The sequence below is a fragment of the Dromaius novaehollandiae genome, chromosome 12 (genome assembly GCF_036370855.1).
Source record: "Dromaius novaehollandiae isolate bDroNov1 chromosome 12, bDroNov1.hap1, whole genome shotgun sequence".
Taxonomy (NCBI): Eukaryota; Metazoa; Chordata; class Aves; order Casuariiformes; family Dromaiidae; genus Dromaius; species Dromaius novaehollandiae.
Genome location: NC_088109.1, coordinates 21,296,152 through 21,310,195, shown reverse-complemented (window position 1 = coordinate 21,310,195; position 14,044 = coordinate 21,296,152). Strand labels below are relative to the sequence as shown.

Sequence of the window (14,044 nt, the reverse complement as noted above, 5' to 3'; positions counted from 1 at the left end):
AGGAAGAGTTACGGCAGGGCGGCCTGGAGGTGACAGGGGTGGGAATAGCCGTGGCTGTAACACACAGGCCGGGCTACACATCCTTGGAGAAAGGTAATTGAAAAGTGACATCAAATGCAGCACAGGTGGTTGGTACCTCGGGGGCAAGAATCAGCTCGGCCAGAGGTGGGGGAACCGCACGGCTTCCCCTGCTGTAGTCGGGGGTCACTGCTGCGTGGTGACGGGGTTCCCGAACGAGGGTCTCACGGGACTGTGGCTGGGAGACGGGGACTGGGTGGCTGTCCCCGCAACCCCCCTCTCTGAGCTACGCAGAGTATCCATCAGCTCATCTTTGGTTTGCAAGAGAAAAGGGCTGTGGAGGGATGGACGGGTGGTCGGACATGCTGCAGCGGTTCTTCGACGTGATCTGCCTGACCTCAGAGTGTGCTCGCCTACCATTAAAAATGCAACCTCTCCTCCTTGCAGAAAGCAAGCTGAGAGTCCCTCCCCTGTTGCCCTCAACCTCCATTAGCCAGAACTACTTCCCCTGCTCTGCTTTTTCTCATGAACTTTTCCTTCCTCCGGTCCTCGAAAGGTTTCTGAAAGCCAGCAAGCTGTATACCTATATACTGGGCATAGTAGAAATAAGACCTTCCCCAGCCCTTTACACGCACACATACACACACAAATGCACACACAACCTCTTTCCTCTAAAGGAAGAAGCATCTCATTAGTTGGCACCTCATTATTTGATCTTACGTGGCTACTGCCTTGCTCTCCTCTTTGTTGCCCCATTTCTCGATACAAAAATACCAGTTTTCCCAAGGACTCTGTAGATTTATGGTCCTCTCAAGCACTGTGAGATTTTGTGATTCTGAAATTGCCTCAGTGTGGAATAGGGGAAATTAGTAAGAAACTTGCCACGGCCCTTTTCCCCCTTTTGTGCAGTTCTCCCAGTAAGGCAGATGAGAGACAGATTTTGCTTACAGCATTCGTAGATGGCACCGTACTTGCAACCCTGTTCTTGCTCCCCCTCCCCATTCCGGTGCTCTAAGCAAGGGCACACAGGTCATACATCAGAGGCCAGCAACAGTTTTACCTAATATTGTACTTCCAGCTTTTTTCTGTGTCTGCCTGTCTAAGTCGTCAGATTCCAGCTAGACGTATTTGTAAACAAAGCTCAAGAAACTCCTAACTTTGCCTCAAGTGCAGCAGCATGGATATTACAGTCGTGAAATGAAAGCCCCTAGGAGGAACGCAGATGTGTTCGGTAACCTACCCTACGGCGCGGAGCTGCACGTTGCAAGGAGCAGGAGGCAACGCTGGCAATCAACAGCTCCATGTGCGCATACGCTGCACTTTTCCTTCTCTTTATCAGTGTCTAATTAAATTTCAGTCAACCTGAACAAAAAGATCCACATTTGTTGTAGGCAGTAAATAAGGACATGCTGGAAAATGAATATGTATGACTTTTAGCCACAGGTTGAAGAAGAAAACTATATACTGAGTAGCTGAATTATCTGCAAATTCTCATGTGCCATTTGATAGCAAATGTTTTTAAAAACTGCACTTAAAAATACGGATCATCACAGGGGTGACGTCAAGAAGATGGCATTTTCCAACATAGAGATTTAATCCAAAAGAGATCCAGTCAATTAATATTTTCTCTCTATACATAGCGCTCTAATGGATAGTACCAAGTTATGTTAATACTGCTTTTAAAAAAAGCACATGACTGATGGATGACTTAAAAAAAAGTCATTTGCTAGCCTGCAACTGGAAGGAGTTCCTTGAAAGTATCTGCAAGTAGGAAGTTAGCTGCTCTTCAGATATGAAACGGGCTTGCCCTTGACTGGAAATGGAAGTATGAAAACAGTATTTGATCCCTAAAGCCGAGCCCCAGAACAAAGGACGGTGCCTCTTGCCACTCCTGCTGCAGTACAGTTCTGTCTCCGCATTACCAGGTTGTTTACAGAACACTCTTTTAATCACAGTTCTGTCATAATCTATTGTTTAACTTATAAAAGGAAGAGCCTCATCACTACCCTGATGCTCTCAGTACTGTTCTGCTCAAGATTAATAGTTTCTAGTTTGGGCAATACTTGCAAACTTACATTTCTCCCTGGGTCACAGAACACGACAGGGTGCCTGGAGTTGGAGATAACAGAGTTTTCCAAGCACTTTATGGGATCTACCAACCTTTCAGAGCTGACACCTTCTGTATGACGGTGTGAGCCCATCTCATCTCCTTCCTGACCCTAAGAGCCTGAATATGCTTTGGAAGCAAGGCTTGGGAGAGGGTGTTCAGCTCTAAGGATCACAGCACGAGGCAAGTGCAGACGCGGCAGCCAGACATGTGCTCTCCAGGACCTCGCGGCTGCCCCGCTGGGTAATGGTGCTTGGCGAGGGACTTCTGCTGCAGCCCAGGGCCTTCGCGCATTAATCACCACCACCAGTAGTGCCCATATAGAGCGGTAAGTGGTCTAGTGCAGCAGAAACCACTCTTCAGCCTCGGTGAGCATGGCGGAATCAGACTTCCACTCTCTGATAATAACCACTTCATGTAGGCAGCTACAAAACCTATTTATAGGGATTATTTTAGCTGCCATCTTAGCATCCACCCTTAAGAGGATAGGACTGGTGCTTTGGACAGGTGGCAATTTTATACTACTCACCCACCTACATGTCTTTTGATTTGGGTGCCGAGTACGTGGTTATGTTTCCATTTGGATGAATTTTGCGTTCTTTAGAAAGCAAATGTTTTTGAGTAATGATAAAATGGAAGAAAAAGTTCCATGTAGCCACGGAACTGAAACCAGGCTGAGATCCTTGAATAATCACCCACCTAGGCCTTGTTTGCTGCTCCCGGAAATTTGGGAAAGGTGTTTACGATCAGCTGTTTGTGTAACCAAGCTATGCAAACTAGTAAAAACAAGTCATATGAGAGAGAGAGAGAAGGAACATTGACTGCTTTGACAACTGCTTTGCCATTGCTAAGGAAACTGCTCCCTTGGTAACCATGGTCAGTACATCTGTCTTATTTTATCTCCAATTCTCACATAGACACCATCATGGAAAGAATATTAACACAACAAAAAAACACAAACATTTCAGAAGAGGAAAAAACTAATAAAAGCACAAGGTTTCTATTAATTTGTTTTTCTGAAAAGTTTAGGGAAATGCTGTTTTGGTGTCAGATTATGGTTTTTGCCTTGCCTGCCTTAGATACACTCCTTAAAAATTAACTTATACACGGAAACAGCAATTTAGTATATTGTTCTTCTGCTCTGTACTTCTGTAACGTATGTGATACTTATTTTCTGTTAAGTCTCCTAATTTATCCATTGCAATTGGACTGGACGACAGGGAAGCCTAAAGGCTGGAAAAGCTTTTTGTATTTTTATGTTCTTTTACTCAGGAAAAAAAAGTTCTTACTGACTTGAGCAGTACAGCACAAATGGAGGTCCTGATGTGGAAGGACAAAAACTAAATTCCAAGATGCCCCTGAACCTTTTGAGTTAGGACATATGATATTAGCCATAGCTTTCTCGACAGTCCTGCTCAAATCTATTAGCAGTTAGGAAAAACAAAACTTTGTAAAGGGAAATCTGTGCAGAAATCCTGGATGCAGTTTTTGCAACTGTCTTTAGCGGAGTCAGGATCTCTGCCTGTATCTACCAATATACCAGACGTGAAATATCGATAGAAGTACAGCTTTACCCAAAAGAATAATGGCCATGTCAACAAAATCTCCAAATCTAATGAGTCAAAAGAGATATGCCTGTTATGTAGGATGCAAGCGTTCTGGAAAGCTTGCTCTCCATAGCACCAGTCAAAATGGACAACCGTTGGGTAATTTTTTGTATCAACTCTAAGATATTTGATTACACTGAGATGTCAGTATCAGTGGAGGTAGCCAGGTTTCTAGGTAACTTTACAAGAGGAGCATTTTACTGCTCTTCCTGCAAGGGAGGGAAAAACCTGCGTGATGATGAAAGGGGAGATAAGACACTGTAGGCAAATTTGAAAGTAACCATTCTCAAGGAGGGCCATAGTGACAACATGATACAGGACTTCATGTCACATCACCACATAAAAATGCACTTCTCCAAAAATGACTAATTCGATGCCTTACTTGCCAAGGCTGTGAGTTCGTGGAGTTGCTATGACTGCACGCCCGGCCACAGCAAACACCTGACTGATAGGAAAACGCAACTGTCTTATCTCAGACCAGATGTCTGCCTAGCCTAGTGTCTCCTCGCTAACAGCAGCCATCAGGAGATGCCTAGAGAAGAGTCTAAGAACAAGGCAACCACAGCAGCACCCGTGTACTCTCTCAGTCGCACAGCAGCTAAAGGATGAAAATAATCAGACCTCGGACTGGAAAGGGATCTCGTTGACAGAGTCCAAGCATGGGTTACGTGGATGCTCAGTGAGTACGGCAACCGACTCCAGAGGGAAAGGTTAGGCTGACAGACTGGTTTTTAGAAGGGTGCGGAGGCAGCAAAACGCGGCTCCTCATTTTGGCGTGAGCACGCCGGCACCTCGCTGGGAAAGTGCCGCACGACTTGCGTCAGGAAGGGACTTGGAGTGAAAAGTTACTCACAGCTTCCTAGAGCAGCTCATCTTGAGTTACCCTAGCCATGGCAACGTGACATAGCAGTGACTCAGTTTTGACTGACATGAGCAATCCTTCACCCATTTCTGTAGCAAGAATGTTGTAATTCCAGCAGCAGCAGCAATAAACCTCACTTGTCATGTCAGCTACGTATGCATGAAATGTTTCTCCTTCCTACCTATTCTTTTAAGAAACATATTGCAAAGAGAGCTATGCTTACTGTTAGTTGATTTCACACGGCCAAAATTTCAAGGCATGAGCAACATAAATACCATTTTACTGCACTATCCTGCAGCCCAGCCTTTCATTTTTATGAGTAGTCCTGCATTTGCTTGATTTACCCCAGCCCATTTACCATAAACAACGCAGTAATTAGCACTCATCAGACGTTGGGTTTACCTTCATCTGGGAGCCAGAAATGGTTGTGCCGGCAGCAGTGATGTCAGGGAGCTGCAATGACTCATTTCTTCTAATCCTTTCCCTGTCACTCATGTAAGTCCAGGGGCATACTGCTCCGCTAAAGTCCATTACCTGTGTCATATACAAATAGGCCAAATATATTTCTAAGAAGAAAGAATGGTAGAGTAGTGACTTGTTTCAAGTGCCCTATGGGACTAGGTAAGAAGCTGTGCTTTAGTTTCCCTCTATGCAGAATGAGGATAACAGCAATTTCATCCCTCCCAGGAGCCTAGCATGACTATAAAGGTTATCAAGTCCTCAGATACCATGATAGCAGGAGTCAGCTAAATAAAAGATATTTACCAAACTACCAAACCCTTGACACTTTTCCCAGCTCAAATATTAAGGAAACTCTACTGACAACTTTCTTTTGAACAATTCCAGAAAACAAGGCTAAGTTATTGCTATAAGGAAGAGAGTTTATTTCCCTTTTTTAAAAACAAAATTTTTGGGGAGAATTGAAAAACAATTACCACTGATAGATATGACGATCTGGGTGTGCAACTATATTAGAGGTTTTGCAGAAGGCCACACTTTGGGAAGCTTGTTTCCAATCTGTATCCATATTTCTGCATGTGGATGAAACCTTTTAAGTTTGGACTTAGTGAGTGGAAAACAGACAAGTTTATTATATATAGTTGCACAAGCTTTGAAGCACACTAAGTACTGACATTACATGATGCTGAACCTCCTCTCCAGTCACTTGCTGTGGGATAACTACAAGATTAGGAAGGCTGAGGATGACATGTGAAATCTGTGCCACTTATTTAACCACTCTGTCAAAATGAATTGGGCAGCTGGTGCTGCGTTAGCCTTGAGAAACAAGCAGAGGGGCCTTGGCTGACATGTGCGGCCAGAGCGAGGAGCGAGCTTGGTGCTCTGTAGGGACCTACGAGGACGAGCCGTGGGGCAGAGGGAGGCTCTGCTGCATTCCCGGTATGTCAGCTGAGGACCTTCTCCAGCCGGTCTCTTGAGGCTGCTATTCCCACTCGGCCCAGTGTGTGGGAGCCCTTGGGCAGTGTGTTGCCAAGACTGCTTCGAAATCAGCTGCTCTGGTTTTGAGGTTGCCTGAATGATGACCGAGATGACAAGCGGGCTGGACAAGGGTTCACAAGAAAGTAGGCCACCAAAACTTTCTAATTAAGATAAAAATGCCTTCCTAGTCTTTGTAGTGAGGGAGAGCCACAGCACTCAGAATCTAAATGCCTCTGTCTAAAGAGTGAGCAAGAAAGAGCTTTCTTAGATCCTTTCTCTTTGTTTAAAAGGAACAAGAGATCGGCTGACAGCAGGTTCGTTAGGCTCACCTTCCAATAATGAGGCTGTCATAGGAGCTGCCCTAACTTCCACAGCTGAGCCTGTAGCCACAGAGCCTGCAGCAGAGTATCCGAAGAGCTCCTGCTACCTCCGCAGACAGGCGCTGCCCTCTGTCTGGACAAGATGATCCTTATCTAAAACACTGAAAGAGAGAAATATCGGAATGAAAAGCGAAATGGACTGTAGCCCTACTGAGAACGGGCTTATTCACAAATCCCTTTATAGTTCCTTTTGGACCCAGGCACAGTTCTCCCCAAGGACTTGTTAATCACCTGGACAGCCCTGCCAAACTTGGCTTTTAGGCACTCTTTTGACTTGGCGAGAGGTCCCCAAGCATGATGGAGAGCAGGAAGGGTTTGATGAGCTTCTAAATAGTAGAATAAAGAGCAGACAACAGGTTTGGAAAGGACATGAAGATTAGGCTGAGTTTGAAGGAGTTTGCCCCTGAGACCTATGGAGAGCACATCAGCTGGCTCCAACTAACATGTTTTCTCCAGCACTCTAGAAAAAAAGAAATGAAGTACAGTATGTACTCGTCTGGTGAGACATTTAGATTGGCTACTGATACTCTGCAAATGTTTATAAAGAAAACAAAATGTGGATGATAGCCATTTTAATTAAAATGTGCAGATTCAGTTCACCCCGAGTCACATGATCTCTGAACTATATTTTAGCCTTTTTGGAGACATCTGCTTGCACAACAATAACAAGGCTCTGTGGATCTTGTGTGCTCTTTGCTTGGTCTGGTAAGGGAAGCTGCAGATGTAGGTATTGCCAGGTATTTGCTTAATATCTACCAGGTGAAGGTTAATATGGCCCTGCCACCTCAGTTTGATTTTAATCAGGTCAAAGCTAAGAGAAGGAGAAAGACAGAGTTAAAACATTAAACCCTAACTGTGCAGGGCAGTGATCCCTCCTGCCTACCAAATAAAATTGTCAACAAATTTGGTTTTCTGCTCCTACCTTAGTGCTCCTACCTTGGGTGCAGGGATGCTCGTCAGCTTCCTTTAGGTCACACAGCGTATCGAAATCAGGAGCAGATATTTTTGTGATGCTCTGCTGATGTTTCCTACTTACTGTCACTTGCTGCGCCTCTTCACCAGCATGTTTATGCATGTAAAGCATGAGATTACTGTACTGTGTTATATACCCCATGCCCATGACAGAGCCTGCAAAAGCATCGGAAGGACAATTCTCCAACCATCGTTCTCTACAACCTTCCCCCCACCTCAGAAGCGAGTGACTGTTGACCTTGCAATGAAGGAACTGACAACACTGACGAGAGCAGAGACATAATCTCATGTTCATCCCAGGGAGTCTATTTACTCAAATAATGTAACCCCGGGGATTAATTTTGCTCATTGTGGGTGGGTGCTGTCTAAGTCTTCCCACTCAGTTCTCGCCGGCGCTTTGAACCGCTAGCCTGCAAAGCCGTGGCCTGACACACGTTGGCAACTGTGTCACATTGTTCAAAGGAACCACAAGACAGACACAAATGTCAATGGGAGCGACCAGAGCAGTTGCCACACTGCTGAACAGGGTCAGGATCTGGGGCACCTTACAAAGGCCTTCAGCTACTTGGCAGCATCCTTCCGCGGCAGTGGAGAAATCCAGCTGGCCCCGTGGTTGAAGCCACAAAGGGCTCGATTCGCCCACATTTTGCTCTTGCACTGGCGATACTGTGGCACGAAGGGGTAATCGAGCAATCCCAAGTCAGACTGTGGGGCAGAGTTTTATATCTACTATGTGCTGATGGGACAAACAGGATGCCCTCTCCTCACCAGCCTTGTAGGGACATCGATTTTCATTCTGTCTCCTTGACATTTCCTTACCTTTATGCCTGTTTCTGTTATGTGTGTGTGCTTTCTACCTGCTGGAAGCCTAATCCAAAGCCTAGTCCAAAGCCAAGAAATGTGTTGCCTACGTCTTGCGGTGTTCTGAGCCGCCACACGTCCCACCCTCGCTGCAGGAGGCGAGCCAAAGGCGTTTGCTTCCCTTTCCGCGCCGCAGTCCTTTCTGGATGTCAGAACCAGCGTCAGACCTCTTCGGAGACTTGAGCAACTGCTGTGAATTTAAAACAAATATTTTTCATCTGAAATGCCACGGCAGGTCAGCTAAACAGAAAAGAATAGCTGGTAACAGGCTCGAAATGGCAACAGGGTGGAGTGTTTACAGCTCCGTCAACAGCTCGGTGTTAATGAGCTGAGTCCGAAAATTACCTCTCTATTGATGAAGGCTTGGACAGAGCGCATAGATCGGAAAGATAGCGATTGCCTCCGGCTGCAGGAGGAGCTTGGAGAGCGTTTATTTTTCACTTTCAATTTAACTATTTTTTTTGGAGAGGGCAGTAAAGTTTGGGAAACCACAGTCATGCAGCTGCCTTTGCTGCCTCTGCGCCTGGCACAGGTTTCAGCGCTGCAGCTGAAACTTGGTGGGGTACATGGCTTCGTCCCGTCCCCAAACGCCTCGGTGGGTGCATGAGGAAGACTAGCCTCAGCTGTAGAGTCAGCCCTTGTTCTACACCAAGCAGACATACAAGGATTGCAAACATATTGGAGAAAAAATGTCTCATGCGTTGTAATGAATTGCTGCAATTAATGGGAATGTTCCCATGGAAGGTGCTATTTCTGCCCCTGGTTTTTCATTTTTCTTTGCTTGCTGTAGGAGGTGTTGGTAATGCTTTGGCTAAGCCAAATGGGTAAAGACTGGAGCACTGTCTCTGGAGGAGGCTGCGTTTGAACTTCTTGTTTATCAGTGATGCAGAAGGGAATTCTTCCAGGATAGCTTCTTTTGCTGGGACGGCCACTATTTTGAGGGACTCAGAGCACAGTGTCATTATATAAGTGTTAATGCCCTGGACGGTGCTGCGAGGGAGGCCCGATGTGTCCAAGCTGGATGGCCCAGGGCCACAAGAATGCTTTGAGCACATCAGCACTTAGCACGGCCCTTCGGGTCCCTGCCTATGATTTCTGAGGGTAATTTCCTATGGTCGGGGCATTTTCATAAGTCCAGAGAGGGGACATCTCAAGATATTCCACTCATCAACTATTAGTAAAATTCACTTATAATTTGCACTATAAATTTGGACTAGTAAATGCATGCTTTTGTTGGTCCTTGTGTGCTCAGGGGAGGAGGGCTACAGAAAACACCATGATTTTTCCCTGAAGAAAAAATATTTGTTTTATACAGCACTTTCTGCTAATATGAGAGAATTCAAACTATATTTTTAAACATTGCACAAACAGCAGAAATATTTCTAACAGTTCTCAAACAGATGCTTTTAAACAATTTTGCAATACAGAAAAAGTATACTTTGTTGAAGGCAGACTACAGAAATGTTAACATCCTCTCAAGGTAAATCAAGTAATGGACTGCTGGCCTATTTTTCAAACCGCTTCTCCTCAGTAACTTGACATTTGATAGGATTATCTATTACTGTTGGATTTTGGTTGACTCTCTGGTATGCCTGAGAAGCTTGTCATCTTGTGATTTAAAGATAATAGAGCCAAGCATGTGAAACTGCACACAAAGAATAAACCTTTGACTCAGAACTGACTATTTTGTTAGAAAAGAGGACGACTTCGTCTTGAGCTCATTTTGATACACTCACAGTTAATGAAATTACCCAGCGATAACTTTCCATTCTAAATATTGCTGTCCTATTTTTAAAAGGCTCCTACGGCATTGCGCATAGAGCAGCCCAAGCACTGCTCAGTGTGATAACGATACACCAAATCCAAAGAGGGTGAGTTTGATTAAAGACTTGTGACAATAGCTAATGTAAGCTTTAACTTAAAATGTCAACTGCATTTGTTTTCAGCTTAAAGAGTTTCTGGATCAGAGTGTACAGGTAGGAGTTATAACAATTTCAAGATTACACTTGACCTAGTAGAAGAAAAGATCATGTAAAAAGTGACAGCAACTGTGACCCTGTGTGTGTGTGTGTGTATCCATGCGCATGTGCATAAATTCGTAAACGCTGGCAAAGAACTTAACCGTTACGGTTTTCCAAAATGTGCAACATCTATTTTTACTGTTGAGCCTCACAATTGGCAATTAAAAAAAAATGGAATGAGCTAGAGTGGGCTTTTTAGTATGCATGGTTTTATTTCTTTGAATTTCAAAATTACTGAGCATGCATTTTAAACTTTGGTACAAATTGCAGGCTGTTTTCATTTCTATTTAAAAAAGGCTAAACACCAAGATGCGTCTCCGCTTTGCATTCTAATTGCATGTAACTGATTTGCACAGCAGAACAAAAACCTAATTTTCAGATTATGAATCAAGCACTAAGAAATAATTATTGTTTTACTAGGGAAAAAAAACCATTTTCCACTTTTCCCCCTTGCCGAATTTATGAGAACTGTTTGCCAGCTTGCAGGTTGCCAGCCTTCCCAGAACACCATCCATTACTCTGTAGGGACTAGAAAAAGGTAGACAGAAACACGAAACATGCAACTGTTTTGACTGCATTCTTTCACTTGCAACATAACACTTGCCTTTTATTATTTTATCTTCAACAATCAAGGGGTGACTAAATGGTTGCAGGTGGTGATGAAAATAAAAGCCATCCATCATTATTTATTAGGCATGAAAAAGATACACAATAATGTAATTTAATCCCGGAGCAGACAATTATTTCCACATATTGATAATACAATGTGAAAACTGTCATGAATCCTAATGTGATGTTCGCCTTTATTGGTGAACCACTAGTAGCAATGCTAATAATGAAATTGTATCAGAAAGGAAAAAAAGTAATTATTTGCAATACTCTTGTAGAAAAACACATCATTACTAACTTTGGAAATATAATAATCATGGTTCATGTGGTACTTTTGAAGTTTGCAAATGCAGGAGCAAAATGTTCCTGTAAGTAAATATTTTATTGAGTTCTGTATCATCAAAATAATTTCACAAGTTTTGATGAAAGAATTTGAAAGCCAGGAACGTGCAGCTGTATAATCACCACCAGTTTACAGAGACACGCAGATCTATCTGCTAATCCATTCACATATTTGGGCACGACACTTCCGCCATTAAAAAAAATTTAAGAAAAATCTTTGCTCCGCCTGGGCCTGATTCAAAGCCCATTTAAGCCATCAGAAAGACCTGCACCGATTCTGGTGGATGTCAGAGAGCAACCCACTGCTGCTGCTTTCTGCAAGTAAAATTGAGCCTCAGCTTGGGCAGAGAGGTTCACCCATATACCCCCACACATGACGGTCACCCCTGAACGGATGCAAGCACGCGCCACTTGAGGCACACTTCTGTCTCATTTTGAGGGAGTAAAAGGTGCTTTCTGCTGCACAAAAACACACATTTTTATAAATAAGCAACTGCACATGCAAAATATACCTACAACTGCACAGCTAATCTGCATTTGAATTACCATGTCTGGGCATGCAAATCAAGTAATTACCTGTTCACATATAGCCGGCCATTTGCATGCACAAATACCTATTATACGCATTCAGTCACGGTAACACGTGCCTGCAGCACGTAGCTATATCTCAAGAGGAACTATGGCGAGGAAGAGGTTTACATTATCTCTTATGGACTCAGCAGCTCCTACAATAATGTAAGTGGTGTTTGAAATCATTAGGAGATCCGTAAACCTGATGCATACATAGTCCCTTAAACTGAAGTCCCTTAAACTCAAATTTGTAAGAGTCTATTGCTGGAGCACTTGTGCCCCCAGAAACCTTGCAACTCCCCCTCCACACTTATGGACCCACAATGGCATTTCCAGCGGGCATTTTTGGGGAAGCAGCTGAGCACTTGCTGGGGATTTGGCTGCTCTTGCAGGAGGAGGGCAAGTCCCAAGCGCTGGGGCCAGACGTAGAGCTACCAGAGGAGGGACGGTGTCAGGGTGTCCCTGCTCAGCCACCGCTCACCTTGGCAGGAGCTAATTTACTGCAGGGCCTAATTTCCCAGCCATCTGCGCTCCTGCCATTGCATTTGTAGGAAGGAGCAGAAATGTCAGCTGAGGTTTCCCAAAATACTGGGCATTGTCCATCTATCTACCTCAAGGACCTGGTTGTAAAGCGTGGGGTCTGTGAGCACGTGGTGGGCACCAAGTGGTGTGAGCATCATCTGAAACGCAACGGCAGCAGCCGCCGTTTTCTGGAAAACACGCTAATGGGAGGCGGTGGTGACACCCGTGCAGGAGGGGCACCCATGCCCGAGCGGAGAGGGCCTGAAGACAGCTCTGCCACCCCTGAGCAGGCCGGGTGCTGCTGGGAGGAACGAAGAGGAGTGGTTGCACTTTCACTTTTGCCTTGTGTTGAGGCTGTTGATAGAAATGGGCTCGAAAAAAATATGATTCAAGTTGTTTTTCTCCATTAATCAGGGCTTTTTTTTTTGTTTCAGCTGCCTGGCTTCATTACATTTGTTTGTCTTTCCCTCTCCAACTGCGTAGGGGAATCTGATTTTTCCTGAATTTGGCTTAAGAGACAAATGTAAGTTTTCTTTGTTTATAATGAAAGCAAGAGTGATTATTTCAACATTTTGAAGGAATCCCATAGCATTTTAAAAGTTTGTAGGAAGATAAGAAAGGTGGTGGGAAGTCAGTGGATGTTATTTTCTTTAACACTGTACGTGGAAGGTTTTAACAAAGTGACTCCACAACGTCTGTAGAATTTCACCAAATGGCCTGGGAACTGATGGCAAATTTGTGAAAACATGCTGGAAATGTTTTGTTGATATTCCTGCTGACATTAGGGGCAGATCCTGCATGTCACCACAAATATTTGGCAGTGGAGAAAACCAGAGATTTTGTTCAGCTCTGTTTGGAATCAGATAGCAAATTGATCTTGGAGGCTCTCCCTGGAACTCTTCGTATTTTTGGAAAACAAAAGATTTTCAGAGGAAGCCCTGTTTTTATTATGCATGAGATTGTTATGGGAGGAGAAAGGGGAGTCTGTGACTTACACAAAAGAACAGGGGAATCGGAGCTTTTGCTGGAATTGAACAGATTATTTCTGGCCTTAGTTTTGTGTACTTTTCCCCAGGAACATGGATTTTTATGTGAGAAAAGATTATTTCTGAATTATTTATTATTTATTTATTTCTTGTTCCATCTTCAGTGCCGTGTACAGCGGGGGATCAGTTACCTGTGGGGCCAGTAAATGATCCCCGTGGGGTCTGAGGGGCAGGGGCATGCCCAGAGCACACCGCAGGGCCGGGAAACTCCGGTGCAGTAGGAGGGAAGCCACGGTCAACCAGGGTGGACACTTGGTCTCTGCAGGCAGCGTTCAGCCACCCTCATCTCCCTCCTCTGCTCTTCCTCCAAGGGAATGATCAGGCACAGAGAGCCCTGACTGCTCCTTTTGATCCACCATCTACATGACCTGGATGAAATCCCAGACAGTGAGAGCTTTTCCCTTAGCTCCGGCCAGTATTTCACCTCATGTGCCAGTAAGGGTCATTGTGTCCTGTTACAGCAAGGGAAGTATTCTTCCTCACCACAGCAGTATCATCTCCCCATCTCCTAGGCTTCTTCCCGTCTGGGGCACTCTTTGGGAAGAGACCAGGAGAGGCACTGGGAGGAAATACTTCAGCATCATTTTCCCTCTCTGGCTAAAGGGAAACCCAGAAAAGCTGGGCTCCTGGAGCTCAGCAACGTGACCTGCACTTCTCCACAGACACTGAATGTTTCCATGTGAAAGAGCT

The 14,044-nt window shown here is 44.6% G+C and overlaps 1 long non-coding RNA gene across 1 annotated transcript in view; it reads right to left on the bottom strand.

The window, feature by feature from the left end:
* LOC135329595 (uncharacterized) overlaps positions 1-14,044 on the bottom strand; it is a 91,395-nt gene that overhangs the window by 4,106 nt on the left and 73,245 nt on the right. Inside the window, exons 2-4 of the long non-coding RNA XR_010391157.1 lie at positions 7,348-8,434; positions 6,361-6,512; positions 4,997-5,128 (exon numbers count right to left, since the gene is read on the bottom strand). This is a non-coding gene — a long non-coding RNA (uncharacterized LOC135329595). The remainder of the gene's footprint in view (positions 1-4,996; positions 5,129-6,360; positions 6,513-7,347; positions 8,435-14,044) is intronic.